Here is a 17,036-nt window from a genome sequence, read left to right on the forward strand (position 1 = left end):
ACCAGCCACGTGAGAGCGCTGCGTCGTCGGTTGATCCTCCTCGAGGTGTTTTTCTCTCTATCCGCTGTGCGGCGCATCAGTCTAAGGACAGTGCGAATAATTTCTGCCGGGTGAGGCTCGCTATAAACTAAAAATAATGTTTTCACAGGATCATCTGTTCGTCAGGCACTACCAAATAAATCCATATATCCATTACCGAAACAAAGCATTGGGGACCTAGTCTTTGACTAATATGCAGTAATTGACTTGAATTGGGTGCCTGAAAAATCTGCCTTTTTCGGTTCACTTGAAACTGACAACCTTTGAATATTGCGAACAGTAGTCGACCAATTGCAGAATAAAATAAATTCCGTTCTATCATCTATTTCTAAGCCATGCCCTAATTTGGCATTGTCGAAAATTGCGTCCCAACCCGCCATGAACTTTCATTACTGTCCGTACCCTAACTCTGTATCTGGCAGACATCTAATTGTGAAATCTTGGTGTTCTTACAGCTTTCCGGCCTATTCTCCCATCCAGTGGATGCCTCGTCCAAACGCGCGTCGCCTTCCACATCCGGCCTATGCCTCTTGGATGAGCAAGGCAATCCTCCAAATACCACTGTACTATGGTCATGGCGTCTCTGCGTCCACTTGGATTCGCATCCTGGTTCCTGCCTCGTCTTGCTTGCCAAACCAAAATCGCCTTTTACGTTTGGCCTGTGCCTCCTGGTTGGGCAAGGCACCCCTGCAACGGGGTCATGGTGTCTCTGGGTCCACAACGATTCGCCTCTAGCTTGCCTTCTGGAGAATGCATTGTAAAAGAAAGCCGATTGCCGTAGTCTGACCTTCGGTCTTCACTCCGTGTGAGGACTCTCTTCACGATGTGCTCTTCGTCATCACTCCGCCGTGACCACTTGTGGATGAAAAGTGGGTGACAGAATGCCTATTGTGCTGCCTCCATGAGATATGCCAGTGATCCCTGGGACCACCCTTGGCCATACAGTGAATCTAGTGTTTTTAGCGACTATGTCTAATATAAATGACTCATATTCTGCATTTATTGACATAAGCTTAGCAGTTGGTACAATGTTTCATGATGTTCCTATTTCACGACCATATGCGACTGCAGTGCAATTGATATACCGATGTGCACGTTCAAAGCTTAAACCCTATCGAAAGCCTATTAAACCACATATGTGGCTTAATCTTAAACAAGACATTACAATAAACCCTTATGTTCGTTCACACAATTCATTTGTTTTCCATAAGTATGTTACGGAAACATATGGAATAATTGGAATGGCATATGGTACGTTACTCTTTTATGATCGAGGCATCCGTTCACATTGTGCAATGTAGTGGTATGTCGATGCTGGTTTGCATCAAACTACACAAAAAGCTTGTCAACTTAAAACAAATTCGTCTATCTATAAGGCAAGCAGGCGTCATTCTGTCTCAGCACGTGCGTTTAGCGCGCCTTGGGCCGCAGTCTTTCATTTCAGCCATACACGGCTCAACTCGGTGCTCCTTTGGTTTGGTCTTGAGGTTACTGTGCAGACCTTCCCAGCACGACCTTTGTACAAATAAGTCGTTGAGCCAAACCATCTTCAATCTTTGGATGCGAGCTATGGAGCCTTCACTATTTAAGAATTCGTTAGCTTCGAGCATCCTGGTTGGAGGGCATTAGGAGGATGTGTATGGTCCAATGTTAAATGATAGCCACATGCTTATGGTCTACGACTTCATCGAAGTACCGTTGCATCTTTCCCTCGTGTTTATGCCGGTATATGCTTCCCAACTTGGCAATCGGAATTAGATGCTTTGCCCTATCAGTGTGCATGTAAGATCATAAATATTCGAAAAAGTCTACAGTGACTGCAGGGGTATGGAGGCCTGGCGACGATCACGGCAAAAACTTGATCTGATAGGAGCCTGTTTCAAATTTGTGACTCGCAATGCTTGCCTTTTATTTTGTCTTTCCTGGTATATTTACCAGGAAAGACACTCCCCCGCCAAGGCGATTATGCGAGAGCTGGTAATCGCCTTGAAGGGGGAGAAGATCGCAATCTCAAGGTACTACGCTCGTTATCGTATAGATTAGCTACGCCGAGGCCGTTGAGGTACACTTTGCGTCCTTCCTGTGTAAAGTGTGCTTCCGCGAATGACCAAACCAGCCGTGCTTGCAGGTCGCTTAGACGGGGGTATATATATAGCGGATAGCAAGTATAACCTTTATACTCTTTCGTCCTCTGACGCTAAGCCTAACGCGGTTTTCCCACTTTAAGAGCATAGAGTGAAAAGTGAGAAAAGGTACTTACTTGCGGTTGGCTATACATAGCCCTCACAAAGCGACCTCCCAGTGGTGCCAGTTTCAAGCCAGTGTAGAGCAAGCTTACGCAAAGAATATACAGGGCGTATCTTAATAGCCTAGCCGTAATTATACTATATAATTACGAGCACTGTAAAGTAAGTCGGGGCCATAAACACTTCGCTTTCGAGATCGCGATTCTCTTGGTTGGTTGTCTTCTCCGCAATGGACGTGGAAGACAATTTAACACAGTTGACGGTCTTATCAGCCCCGATAAGCCGAAACTTTTGTCTTAGGGCAAACTATGCGTTGATGGAGTAAACCCCGTACTTGGTTCGGCTTTTTGGTGCAATACATATCTGATAAGTGTAAGGTATTTTTAAATTTCGCGCCACGCACCCATAATGCATTAAAATGCAAGTGGTTGGCTTCTCCTCAATACAGACCGAGGAAAAAGTCTTTTGCCAATTTCTGACACCTTTGGACGAGAAAAAAAGGAGTTTAAATTTCGCGCTTCCATGTCCGCTCGGCAAATATTTACACAGAAGAACTCATCAAGATAAGGGTCATGTGGAGGTTTGTTCGATTAAAGGTACAGTGCTCATAATTGCATAGTATAATTACGGCTGGTCTATTAGCATACACCTTGCATATTATTTGTGTAACCTTGCTAGACACTGGCTTGAAACCGGCACCACTTGGAGGTCGCTTTGTGAAGGCTATGTATAACCGATCACCAATATATACCTCTTATCATTTTTCACTTTACGCTAAAAAAGTGGCAGAACTTCGTTAGGCTAAGTGTCAGAGGACAGAAAAATAATAAGGTTTTCTTTGCTATCGGCCATATATATATATATATATATATATATATATATATATATATATATATATATATATATATATATATATATATATATATATATATATATATATATATATATATATATATATATATATATATATATATATATATATCCCTGCCTAAGCGACATCCAAGCGGAGCCGGTTGGGTCATTCGCAGACTCACATTTTACACAGAAAGGACACAAAGTGTCTTTCTACGACCTCGACGTAGCTAATTTATGCGATGAGGAGCGTAGTACCTTAATTCAAACAGACCTCTATGTGCCCTGTTTGCTGGTGTTTCTGGCAAAGTGAGTCCACCGAAATGTGTGATCGTTGTCCTAAACGCGACCTACCGTTTTTCCGACCTGCCCACATGGCGGGGCTCCTATGGGAGCGAGTGTCCCGGCCTTAGTTCAACCACTGACTCAAGTAAGCTGTTCAGTGCAGTTGTCAACAAGTATCTATAGCACACTTGTTGACAAACGTGGGAACCAGTAGACACACATAGTGTCGGACGGCCTATGATATGACGCGTCCATTCAATTGCAAACTACTCCTGAATGAAGTTTATATAAATATATCCGAATGATGTTTTGTTTGTGCATAATATTAACGCAATATCAGAGCTCTGTTGGCCGAAATATGACCACGAACGCCGAGGGAGATGTCGGCGAACAAGTGTTGACAAGCCCCACACCACTCGTAGGATACGACCCCAGCGGCAGAATGTAAGAACTAGACGTGGGAGCTGGAGAAGGGCTGTCTGGCTGGTCAAGACTAGATTAGGTCATGGCCATAAACACCTCGCTTTTGAGTTGGCGATTCCCCTGGTTGGTTGTCTTCTCCGCAATGTACGTGGAAAACAAGTCGAAACAATTGACGCTCTTATCAGCCCCGATAAGCTCAAACTTTTGTCTTAGGGCACACTATGCGTTGATGGAGTAAACCCGATACTTGCTTCGGCTTCTTCGTGCGATACATATCGGATAAGCGTAAGGTATTTTCCAATTTTACGCCTATCAATCGGATAAGCGTAAGGTATTTTGCCAGAACTTCTGTGGATCGTTCTTAATGTACTCCCAGAGTACATTAAGAACGATCCACAGAAGTTCTGGCGTTTTCTTTCCAACCGTAAAGATTGCATAAAAGAAGTTAAACTTGATGGAGAACTAGTGACGGATGAGGCGGTATTAGCCAAGTGCTTTAACGAATATTTTCAGAGCGTATTTATTAACGATAGCGACACTACAGCGACATCTGTGTCCAATTCTCCTATCGGAGATGTTCCCGTGGTGTCGGTGGAGGGTGTTCTGAAAATGCTACGTAATCTAAAGATTAGAAAAAGTGCTGGACCAGATGGTCTTTCTAATGTATTTCTAAACCGTTATGCTGATCAAATAGCAGAATACATGACGAGAATATTCCAAGTGTCATTACAGTCTGGGGATGTACCAGAGGATTGGCACAATGCCAGAGTAGTGCCTATCCACAAAAAAGGTGACAAATGCATTGTAGGAAACTATCGACCAGTGTCTGTCACATGTACATCATGCAAGTTTCTTGAGCACATTGTAGCCGGTGAAATTCTTGATTTTTTAACAATGAATAACATTCTGTCTCAGCATCAGCACGGTTTTAGGCGAGGAATGTCGACTGTTACTCAGCTCGTAACTACAGTCCACGAATTCGCAGCAATACTAGACAGATCTGGACAGGTAGATATGCTCCTACTAGATTTCTGTAAGGCATTCGATAAAGTTTCACATGCGAAGTTGCTTCACAAGCTAACTGTTCTTGGGCTTCCTCAATACCTTGTTAATTGGATTACTGCATATCTGCGAAAAAGATCACAATTTGTAGACATAAATGGCTGTTTATCACCTACTTTGGCAGTTCTGTCTGGAGTACCACAGGGCAGTGTGCTCGGTCCGTTGCTATTTATTATTTTCATAAACGATATAACAGAAATATTACCGGAATCAGTTAGCATAAAGTTATTTGCAGATGACTGCATTATATTCAAAGAAATAAATTCAATTAACGATCACGAAGTTCTCCAGGAATCACTGTTGAAAATAGATCAGTGGTGTGGGGACTCTAAAATGCAATTAAATGCTTCAAAGTCAGTGCTACTCCGCATCTCAAGAAAACAGCAACCAAGCGTATTCGAATACCGCCTAAATCAGTCAGTGATTCCGCAGGTTACGCAATACCGGTATTTAGGCGTCACACTGACCAACGATTTAACGTGGACGGCTCATATAACAGATATTAGCTCCTCGGCGTTTCGTAAACTATGCGTTCTTAGACGCAAAATTAAGGACACGCCTTCTAATATCAAGCTTTTGGCGTATTTAGCGTTAGTAAGGCCAAAACTGGAATACGCATGTGCGCTTTGGGACCCATATACAAAAAAAGACATTCACCAGCTCGAGAGAATTCAAAGGAAAGCAGTTCGCTTTATTTTTGGAAAGTATAGGAGACACGAGGCTATCTCAGAGCTAATGCAGAATAATCAGATTACGCCCCTGGAAACACGTAGGAAGATAGCCTGTTTATTTTTCCTGCAGAGCATTCTGTGCAAAAGGATGAATATAACGCCACCGTCATTTCTAGGGCAGTTGACATCAAGAAGAACGCGTCACACGTCTACCCATGCATTGAAGCCTATATTTGCTCGTACTGTTGCTTTTTATAATAGTTTTTTTCCGAGAACTATATCGGAATGGAATAGTCTACCAGAGTTCGTCGTTCAAGCACACGATTTTCATCACTGTCTAGAGGAATATTTGTTAGTGAATATATGATTCCAGTGTTTTTTTTTTTTGTCTGATGTGTTGGTTGTTTTATGCGCCTTTTCATTTGCGTCCACTTTGTAACCTTACCTATGAACGCGTTATTGTAGTGCCGCTTGCACATGCAATTGTCGTCTCTCTATTCAACCTTTTTTTGAGTGTGTAAATTCTGGATACGCTTGTTCACGTTGATGTCGTGATATGTATGCCCCTCCTGCTTTGGGCCGGCACTCGGCCCGCAGTATGATGAAATAAATAAATAAATAAATAAATAAATAAAAAATTTCGCGCCTCTGCATCCATAATGCATTATACTACAAGTGGTTGGCTTCTCCTCAATACAGACCGTTGGAAATTTTTTTTCTTCATTTCTGACATCTTTGGGCGAAAAAAAGGAGTTTAAATTTCGCGATTCTAGTCCGCTCGGCAAATATTTACGCAGAAGAACTCATCAAAATAAGGGTCATGTGGAGGTTTGTTTGCTTAAATGTACAGTGCTCATAATTGTATAGTATAAATACCGCTAGTCTATTAACATACACGTTGCATATTCTTTGCGTAAGCTTGCTGTACTCTGGCTTGAAACCAGCAGCACTTGGAGGTCGCTTTGTGGGGGCTATATATAGCCGATCGCCAGTATAAACCTTTTATCATTTTTTACTGTATGCTTTAAAAATCGCAAAACTGCTTTAGGCTTAGCGTCACAGCACAAAATCATAGACACGTTTAACTAATTATCGGCTTTATATACCCCCTAAGTGACCTCCAAGCGGGCTGGTTGGGTCATTCGCGGACACACAATTTACACAGAAAGGATACAAAGTGCACCTCTACGACCTCGACGTAGCTAATATATGTGATAAGGAGCATAGTACCTTAATTCAAACAGACCTTTGTGTGCCCTGTTTTCTGGGGTTTCTGGCAAAGTGAGTCCACCAGAGTGCGTGATCGTCACCGTAAATTCGACGTACTGTTTTCATGACCTGCCCAGAGAGCGGGGCTCCCATGGGAGTGAGTATGCCCGCCTTAGTTCAACCACTCACCGTTGCTGGCGCCACCTATAGCCACCAACGGCCATATTGGTAGCATAGTTATAGTAATTTATGGCTAGGTGACGTGAGCAGCCCCCCCCCCCCCATCTAAAGGGCACAGTCGGTACATCCATCGATTCATGTATAGACGATGGAAGAATGGATATATGAATGGATGGACGATGGATGAATGGATGGATGGATATGGCTGTACCCTTCAGATCGGGCGGTGGCTAGTGCCACCAAGCCATAATACCTAATGAACCAAGAACTATATTTATTTTTTTTTTCTTAAAAAGTGAGTTTGAGGATTCGTACTTTGCAGTGAAGAGTTTAATTTTCACTCGTGCCTTGACTTTAGCCACCAATCAGATAACCTCCTTCTAGTTAAGTCTACCCGCTTAAAGTTTATTTTGCCCTCCCGGTCCCTAAACCCCAGTGCTTTGAAAAACTCTGCGCCATCATCCTGAACTATAGGATGAAGCCCTTTACAGAACATTATCAAGTGTTCGGCAGTTTGTTCTTCCTCTCCACACGCACTGCATACTGTGTCTACCCCTTTGTATTTCGCCCGATATGTCTTGGTTCGCGGTACTCCCGTCCTGGCCTCAAACAGTAGAGAACTACCCCGAGTATTATCATAGATCCTTTCCTTGGCAATTTCCTGCTTAAAAGTTCGATAGATCTCTAGTGCGGACTTCTTAACCATGCCCATTCCCCACATGTCAGTCTCCGTTTCCTTCACTTTCTTCTTAACCGATAGTTCTTTTTGGTTTGGCCACCTGCTGTTTTCTAAGTATTTACCAGTCAACTTCCTGGTTCGCTTCCTCCATTTTGTATCGACATTCTTCATGTACAAGTAGCTGAAAACCTTCCTAGCCCAACGCTCTTTCCCCATTTCTCTCAATCGCTTCTCAAATTTTATCTTGCTGCTAGCTTCCCTGCCCTCAAATGATGTCCATCCCATATCACCTTGTACTCCCTGATTCGGTGTATACCCTTGAGCTCCTAAAGCAAGCCTACCTATTCCACGTTGCTTAATTTCTAATCTTGCTTGAACTTCTGATCTCATGCACAAGACCGCATTGCCGAACGTCAGCTCAGGAACCATGACCCCTTTCCATATTCCTCTCACAACATCATACCTATTGTAATTCCACAGTGCCCTATTTTTCATCAGTGCTGCATTCCTGTTACCTTTAGTCGTCACGTATATTTCGTGTTCCCTCAGATACTCGGTCCCATTGCTTATCCACACGCCCAGATATTTGTATTTATCTGTTATCTCTAGCGTGACCTCCTGTATTCTAAGCTCACTACCTTCGTTGTCATTGAAAAGCATGACTGCTGATTTTTCCTTACTGAATGTAAAATCTAACCTATCTCTCTCATTACCGCAGATGTCCATCAATCTCTGCAAATCTTCCTTGTTGTTGGCCATTAGCACTATATCATCTGCGTACATTAATGATGGTAGTGTCTGATCAATAAGTTTTCCTTGTTTGACTAAAGAGAGGTTGAAGCCCAGTCCACTTCCCTCTAATTTTGCCTCTAATCCTTGTAGGTACATCATGAATAATAAGGGTGACAGGGGGCACCCCTGCCTAAGCACCCGTTTTACCTCTGCAGGCTTGGATACCTGTTTTTCCCACTTTATAACTACCTTGTTACCTTTATAGATACCCTTTAAAAGATTAGTGACTACATGTTCCACGCCTAGTGTGTCCCGTATCCCCCACAATTCCTCTTGAACCACGCTATCGTACGCTCCCTTGATATCCAAAAATGCTAGCCACAGGGGCCTGTGTTCCTTTTCTGCTGTTTCGATGCACTGCGTCAGTGAGAACAAACAGATTGTCTTCCAACCTCCTGTGTTTCCGAAACCCATTCTGCAGTTCCCCCAGCACCCCCTCATCCTCTATCCACGCCTGCAGTCTTTCCTTTATAATCTGCATCGCCAGCCTGTAGACAACTGATGTCACTGTTATAGGACGGTAGTTGTTTATGTCAGCTTTGCCCCCCTTTCATTTATAGATCATGCTCATCCTGCTAAGTTTCCATCCATCGGGAACTTCACCATCGATTATTATTGTGCTCACTGCCTCTCTCAAAGCCTGCTTAGACTTTGGACCTAATGTCTTTATCAGCCTAATTGGAATGCTATCGGGGCCTGTTGATGTACTACTAGGAACCCTTTTCTCAGCCCTTTCCCACTCTTGTTGTGATAATGGAGCCATTGCGCCACTTGACTCGTCTTTGTCTATTGTGGTGCATAAAGTACTTCTTTGTTGAAATTTTTCTGTCACCCTTGTTCTTATATATTCAATAGCTTCGTCCCCTTCTAGCCTAGCACCTTGGGCTGTAGTTATAAAACTCTGCTCTAGGCTCGTCTCATTTCTTAGGGAGTTTAGATGGTTCCAAAATTTCGCAGCTGCCTTTCTATCTTTTTTATGTATTTCTGCCAGCCACTGAGCTCCCTTCCTTCTAATCTTTTCATTGATCAGAAGGGATGCATTCCTTCTACAGCTTAGAAAGGTTGCCCATTTTCTATCAACATCCTCTGTCGGTTCACCCCGCTGCTTAGCATGTCTGTGTTCCCTAGAGGCTTCCTGACGTTTTGCTATGGCTCTCTTAACTTCCTCATCCCACCAACTTTTGAGTTTGTGTCTTCTTTTCCGGGGTGACTTGTTACGCGTCTTGGCAAGCTCTAGCTCAAAGAGTCTAATTAGATTCGTGTATGTCCACACTGTCTTATTATCCTCCGTGATTACTTTCTCAATTTGTTTAGTGGCTATTTCAATTTGCCTTTCTGGATAAAAATTTTTCTGTAGTTGCTCATCTTGTCTCTTTCCCACTTTCACTGCTCTTCCAAAACTTAGCTTGATACGTTTGTGATCACTACCCAGACTTCTCGAGCCACCTTCATCTATGTGCATTCCCCTGAGCTTATCATAGATCCTATGTGACATCAGTGCATAATCTATCGTCGACTGCAGCCTTCCTACCTCCCATGTTATTTGCCCTTCACAATTCTCGGTACTGTTGCAAATGATCAAATCCAGCCTTTCACACATATCCATGATCATTTTGCCTGTCGGGTCGGTATACCCATCTATATCTTCTATGTGCGCATTCATGTCTCCTAGTATAATTATCTCGCACTCTCTTCCTAACTCCTGAATGTCCTTTGATATACACTCTACCATTGCCTAGTTTTCCTATCGGGCCTTTGCTCCCGTCCACAAGTACACGAAACCAAGGAGTGTCACTTGACTTGCCACTTTCCCTTTTAGCCATAAATGTTCCTTGCACTCCTGCTTGACCCTTTGCCAGTCTGTACTTTTATGAATAAATGCCCCAATACCACCCCCCTTTCTGCTGCCTTCTGTTCTATTACAATATTCCCACGCGTAGTCCGGATTGTTCGGAGGTTGTTCCATGTCCCTGAGATGTGTTTCTACAAAACCGTATACCATCGGCCTCTCTTCCCTTAGCTGTTCTTTTATCTCTTCCCACTTCAGCCTGTTCCTACCACCCTGCATGTTAATATACCCTATGTCTGAATTGGCTCGGCGCTCGTGGCTACGTCTATTTATGCCGCGGACTCTACCTATCTTAGATATTGGTGCCACTTTGTAATCGCATCTGTCCGTACCACCTGTCGAAGAGTCTCCCTGGTTGTTTTCCTCGTTACAAGCTATCCTGCACCCGAAGGGCTCGCTTGCCCCCCAAAAAAGCTACTGCGCGTCCTGCAAGTCGCCAACCCACCTCATGACCTAGCCGCCCATCGAAGTGAATTCTGTCTCGTTGAACCCCCCCCCCCCCCCACCTATGCATCTGTCTGTTTATTTCCACCACCTCAAAGCCTTTCTCTCGACTCATCTGCCATATCTCTTGGTTTGCGTTGACCACCGCTCTTTCCAGGTTGCTATCACGCACCGGTACCTCCAGTATCGTGCATATCACTACCTGTACCTTAGGAGAAGTGGCGCGCATGTCATCGACGCCTTTCGCCAGTGTGGCTGCTAGTCCTGCTGCATCTTCATTTAGGACATCGTTTAAACCACCCGAAATTATCACGAGGTTTCGTCTATCAGCTGTCGTTTTGAACTTTGCGCTCGCTTGCCTCATGACTGCTTCCAGCTTGCGTCCTAGGAACGCCCCTACTGCAACCCTCTTGTCACCTCTTACCCTCTCTTTGATGGCTTCTGTGCATCGATTTAAATTCGAGTCCCCGGCGATTATCACATGCTGTGACTTTTCAGCTGGAGCGTTCTGCACCGGGGGGCTACTTGCACCTGTGACGCCGGCTGCTTTGTTCCCTCCCTGCCCCACCACTACCTCGCTGAAGCTGGGCCTTGCGACAGTTGAACCGGCTAAACCTGTTTTTTCCAAACTTGCTTGCTTTTCCTTCTCCACCGTTCTGGTTGCCGGTTCCCTACTGTTCTCTCGGTAGGTCGCTTCTTTGTTCAGCTTCGCTAGCGCTTCCTCGGCGGACTTCAGTCTTTCTCCCATTGCCCTCGTTTTCTCTTGCTCTGTCGCCAACGCAGTCTCGAACTCGGCGATTCTCATCAGCAGTTCACTCTGGGCAACCATCATTTTCTCCATTTTTTCCTCGACCTCACATTGCCTATACTTCGCGTCAGCCTCTTCTCCATCCGCTTCTACGCTTGGGTCCGCTTTCAAACCCACTCCACATCCTGAACACTTTACAGTCTTTTTAACCATGCCTTTCTGACACCAATCGTCCCTATACTCGATAAAACTAAACTCGAGCCCTGCACTACGAAAAAAAAAGAAAGTCTAAGCTCTACTACAAAAATTTGCGTGTTCAATGTACGCGCACCTCCCCCACAGGGTGACAAAAAAAACAACAAAAAAATTCACACACACACACACACCCGCACTAACTAATAAATACCTGGTGACTGGCCCCCGAAAAAGCCGTACCATAAAATAAGTGCTACGAAAATTTCAACCGCTGCCTTGTAATTATAAAGACAAGCTCAAAACATGCAAAAACACTTATTTGCGCAGTCGATCCAGAGCGCTCAAAAAACACGTCCATCCACCTTGACAGCCCGAACTGAACATCGATGGCGGCCCTACCTAGCGCCACCAACGGTGAGCGGTGGAACGAAAGCGGGGACGCTCGCGCCCATAGGAGCCCCGCCATCTGTGCAGGTCAGGATTACAGTAGGTCGTGTTTATGGCAACGATTATGCACTTTGGTTTACTCACTTTTCCAGAAACACCAAAAAATGGGGCACATAAAGGTCTGTTTAATTTAAGGTACTATACTCGTTATCGCATAGATTGGCTACGCCGACACCGTTGACGTACACTTTGTGTCCTATCTGTGTAATGTTCACGTTCGCGAATGACCCAACCGGCCCGGCTTGGAGGTCGCTTAGGCAGGGGTATATATAGCGAATAGCGAGTATAACCTTTTCACTCTTTCGTCCTCTGATGTCTAGCGTAACGCGCTTTTGCCATTTTTTTAGCATAAAGTGTAAAGTGATAGAAAGTATACAACTACGGTCGGCTATGTTTAGGCGTCAGAAAGCGACATTGAAGTGGTGCCAGTTCAACCCAGTGTACAGCAATCTTACGCAAAGTATATACAGGGCGTATCTCAATAGCCTAGCCGTAATTATAGTATACAATTATGAGCACTGTACCTTTAATCAACGAACCTTTACATGGCCCTTATATTGATGAATTTTTCTGTGTATATTTTTGCTGTGCGGACATGGACGCGCGAAATTCAAACTGCACGACGCTATATTGTTCATTTTTCGTCTAAAGGCGTCAAAAATGAGCAAAAGACTTTTCCCATGGTCTGTATTGAGGAGAAGCCAACCACTTGCAGTGTAATGCATTATGGGTGCGGTGGGGCGAAATTTAAAGATACTTTACACTTATCCTGTAGGTACTCCACCAAGAAGCCGAACCAAGTGTGCGGTTAACTTCATCATGAATGGTGTGCCCTAAGACAAATGTTTGGGGGGGGGGGGGCGGAGTTCTGATAAGAGCATACTTTTTTGACGTGTTTTCCATGGCTATTGTGCAAAAGCTAACCAAACCCTTTGTGGCGCTACCTATAACATGTTCGTCTGCTAATCTAGGGAAGTTTGAACGGCAACAGTATAAGAACGGCTGCATTCTGTGATGAACGGCCGGCCTATATGTGACTATTTCTTCACTTAGATGACTAGTCAAGTAAGCTGTTCAGTGCGGTTAAAAATTTATAGCGCACTTGTTGACATACGTGGGAACCCGTAGATTTACTTAGTATAGAGCGGCCTATGTGACGTCGCGTCCATTCAATTGCAAACTATTTCTGAATGACTTTTATATAAATATATCCGAATGATTTTTTTGTTTGTGCATAATAATAACGCAATATCAGAGCTCTGTTGGCCGAAATATGACCACGAACGCCGAGGGAGATGTCGGCGAACAAGTGTTGACAAGCCCCACACCACTCGTAGGATACGACCCCAGCGGCAGAAGGTAAGAACTAGACGTGGGATCTGGAGAATGGCTGTCTGCGCAGGTCAAGAGTGCAGTAGGTCATGGCCATAAACACCTCGCTTTTGTGCTGGCGATTCCCCCGGTTGGTTGTCTTCTCCGCAATGGACGTGGAAAACAAGTCGAAACAGTTGACGCTCTTATCAGCCCCGATAAGCTTAAACGTTTGTCTTAGGTGCACTATGTGTTCATGGAGTAAACCCCGTACTTGGTTCGGCTTCTTGTTGCAATACATATTAGATAAGTGTAAGGTATTTTAAAATTTCGCGCCCCCGCACCCATAATGCGTTACGCTGCAAGCGGTTGGCTTCTCCTCAATACAGACCGTGGGGAAGTTTTTTTGTTTTTTTTTGCCCATTTCTGAGACCTTTGAACGAAAAAAAAAAGAGTTTAAATTTCGCGCTTCCATTAAATTTCGCGCTTCCATGTCCGCTCCGGAAATATTTACGCAGAAAAACTAATCAAGATAAGGGTCATGTGGAGGTTTGTTTGAATAAAGGTACAGTGCTAATAATTGTAGAGTGTAATTTCGGCTAGGCTGTTAACATACACCTTGTATATTCTTTCCGTAAGTTTGCTGTACACTGGCTTGAAACCGGCACCACTTGGAGGTCGCTTTGTGGGGGCTATGTATTGCCGATCGCCAGTATATATACTTTATCATTTTTCACTTTATGCTAAAAGTTCGCAAATATGCGTTAGGCTTAGCGTCAGAGGACAAAAGAGTAACAAGATTTCACTTGCTATCGGCTATACATACCCCTGCCTAAGCGACCTCCAAGCGAAGCCAGTATTGTCATTCGCAGACACACATTCTACACAGAAAGGACACAAAGTGACTTTCTACGACATTGACGTATAGCGAATTTATGCGATAAGGAGCGTAGTACCTTGAATCAAACAGACCTCTATGTGCCTGAATGGGAGCAGAAACAGGAAAGCTGTAAGAACACCAAGATTTCACAATTATATGTCTCCAGATACACTTCCAGGGTACGGGCAGTAATGAAAGTTCATGGTTGGTTGGGATGCAATTTTTGACAATGCCAAATTAGGGCTTGGCCTAGAAATGGACGATTGAACGGAATTTCTTGTATTCTGCAATTGGTCGACTACTGTATGCAATATTCAGAGGTTGTTGCTTTCAAATGCACTGAAAGAGGCGCATTTTTTAGTCACATAATTGCTACACTATAATTGCTACACTATAGTTAGAGACCATGTCCCCATGATTTCCTTCAGCTAATTTATTTATTTGGCAGCGCCTAACCAACAGGTGAGCTTCTGGTTTTTTCTTTTGTTCATAGCTCTGTGTCATCGTTTTGTTCTCGCGCTATAACTATCGTCGTGCCATACCAACTAGCCCAAGCTACCACACTTCTACGTAACAGGAAGGTTGCCGGTTCATTTCTCAATAATGAAATTGGTGATTTTTCATACACTGATTCATTTATTTTGTCCACTGATTGTCTTATCCAACAATTGAAAACATATAATGTTTCTAATGCTTTATTTTGATTAAATGTCTGTCAGACTCATTTGGCAAAATCACATAGCAACATGTTTGGGGGGAAACACTACAAGACGAAGTGAAATGTCTGATCTGGCAGGGAACGGTGACTTTTCAGTCTTTGATAGCTCTTGGGACTTACACAATCTCGTATTAGCAAAAAGGCGTAACGCGGCTACATGGTGGAATTTTTGTCCCGTAAGCATACGGCGGTCTCCAGGGGAGCTATCTTCTATAGGTCCAGCTATTGTGCATGTCCACTTCGGCGCTGCGCATTCAGTTACTCGAAAAAGTAGCAATCCATGACATCCTGGTTTGCATCACCACGCAATGCATCACCACGCAATGCATTGAACCCACCAGCGCATTTCCAGCGTAAAAAGAATTGAAAGAACGAAAGGTACGGTAACAGGACTCTTAACTTGACAAGCTTGAACAATTGTGAATGAAAGTTTCGAGCTGTTTAGAGAACGATGCAGGGATTGCATACCGACTATAAAGACGCCGCAGGAGGGTGACCATGTTAAACCTAATTCAAAAGTCACAATTTTGCGTGGTCACGTGGCGAGCTGCGTTTGCTTTGCCATCAGAACTGTGCTCTGATGGCAAAGCAAGATCGGTGCTCTTTGAAATCGAACATGCGGGTCGGCTCTCTAAAAGCAAGGCATTAAAATAAAGAACCATTGCGCACTTACGCAAACAAAGTTTCCAGTCGTGATAAGTGGTTGATTAAGCTACAAATTCAATAATATGCCGTAACCCCATGCTGTAATGTGAACGAAGATGTACTTATGAGTGAACGACGTTGTACTATAGGTTTGAAAGAAGTTGTATTCCATTCATTGATGTAATCCGATTGCTGTAACGCTTTTCCGCACTGTCGGGTATAGGATGAATAGACAATAAAAAGCTAATTATTGCAATGAAACAAAAAGGCACAAAATTTTTGTGTCAGTGCTCCTTTAATTTGCCATGCAAACTTAAAAGTGTGGCCCTGTTAGGAGACTATGACGAGTGGCAATGTACTAGCATTCTCCATCCTTGACAGCCCATCATGGGGTCACCTGCCAAATCGGTGCCACTGACGACGCTCGCAGCAGTGCATGATGGCCGTTTCATCGGTCCTTTATGAATCGCTGGCGGTGCGCCTCTGCGAGGTTCCTTGTTCAGTCCATGGTCCAGGTGTTCTCTGCTAAACTGCATCAAAATGCCTCGTAGTCTACAAATTGAAATTAAAATTTAAGACTCTATTTTCTAAAATTAGACAAGATTAGATGCATGTTGGACGTGGAGTTCCTAATGTGCACCCAATTTTACAACCACACGGGTGTCTGCATTTCGCTCTCAGCTAAATGCAGTCACTATTGCCTAGGTCCTAATTCTGATGGGCACAATGCCGCAGCCGGCAAGCCACTGGGCGGAAGTGTCGACCATGAGAAGCCCACATGTGTCAGCACAACCACATGTGAACAGAGTCTAAAATTGTACGGTTTTAAAACCTGTTCTGAATTGTCTGAAAGGGCCTATGTCACTGTCACCAAACAATTCGCGGTTTTCAGATGTAAAAGGCCTATTGTGCCTGCACATATATCAAAATTGGATTGTGAAATTGTATTTTAGTGCTAAATAAGCCCTGACGTTGCCGGCAATAAAGCTTTAAGACAGCCAGACCACCAGAAACCACTATTTTGTCATGACAGGTGTGACGCCATGTGCTGAACAGAGCAAATTAGTATTTTAGGAAAGGTTCACCAGCTCAGAATTGTTTAGTTTTAATGCCAAGCCCAGAGAAGCTGAGATCCCTGGATAGCATGAGCTGCTGGCTACGGAACAAAACCATTCACCGGCATTGATCAGAATGCAAAGACTTTCAAAGGAAGCACCTTGTTATGCCACAGCTCATCAGGGTTTGCAGTTTTCAAGTAGGGGCTCGTCACTGCGTGTAATGCAGGTTCTTTTAATGATTTGTGACGGCTCTTTTGGGTTGAGTCACTGAGAGCTTTCGGAAAGACAAACAGTGTGTTTAAC

Source organism: Rhipicephalus microplus, chromosome 10 (genome assembly GCF_043290135.1).
Source record: "Rhipicephalus microplus isolate Deutch F79 chromosome 10, USDA_Rmic, whole genome shotgun sequence".
NCBI classification, from domain to species: Eukaryota; Metazoa; Arthropoda; class Arachnida; order Ixodida; family Ixodidae; genus Rhipicephalus; species Rhipicephalus microplus.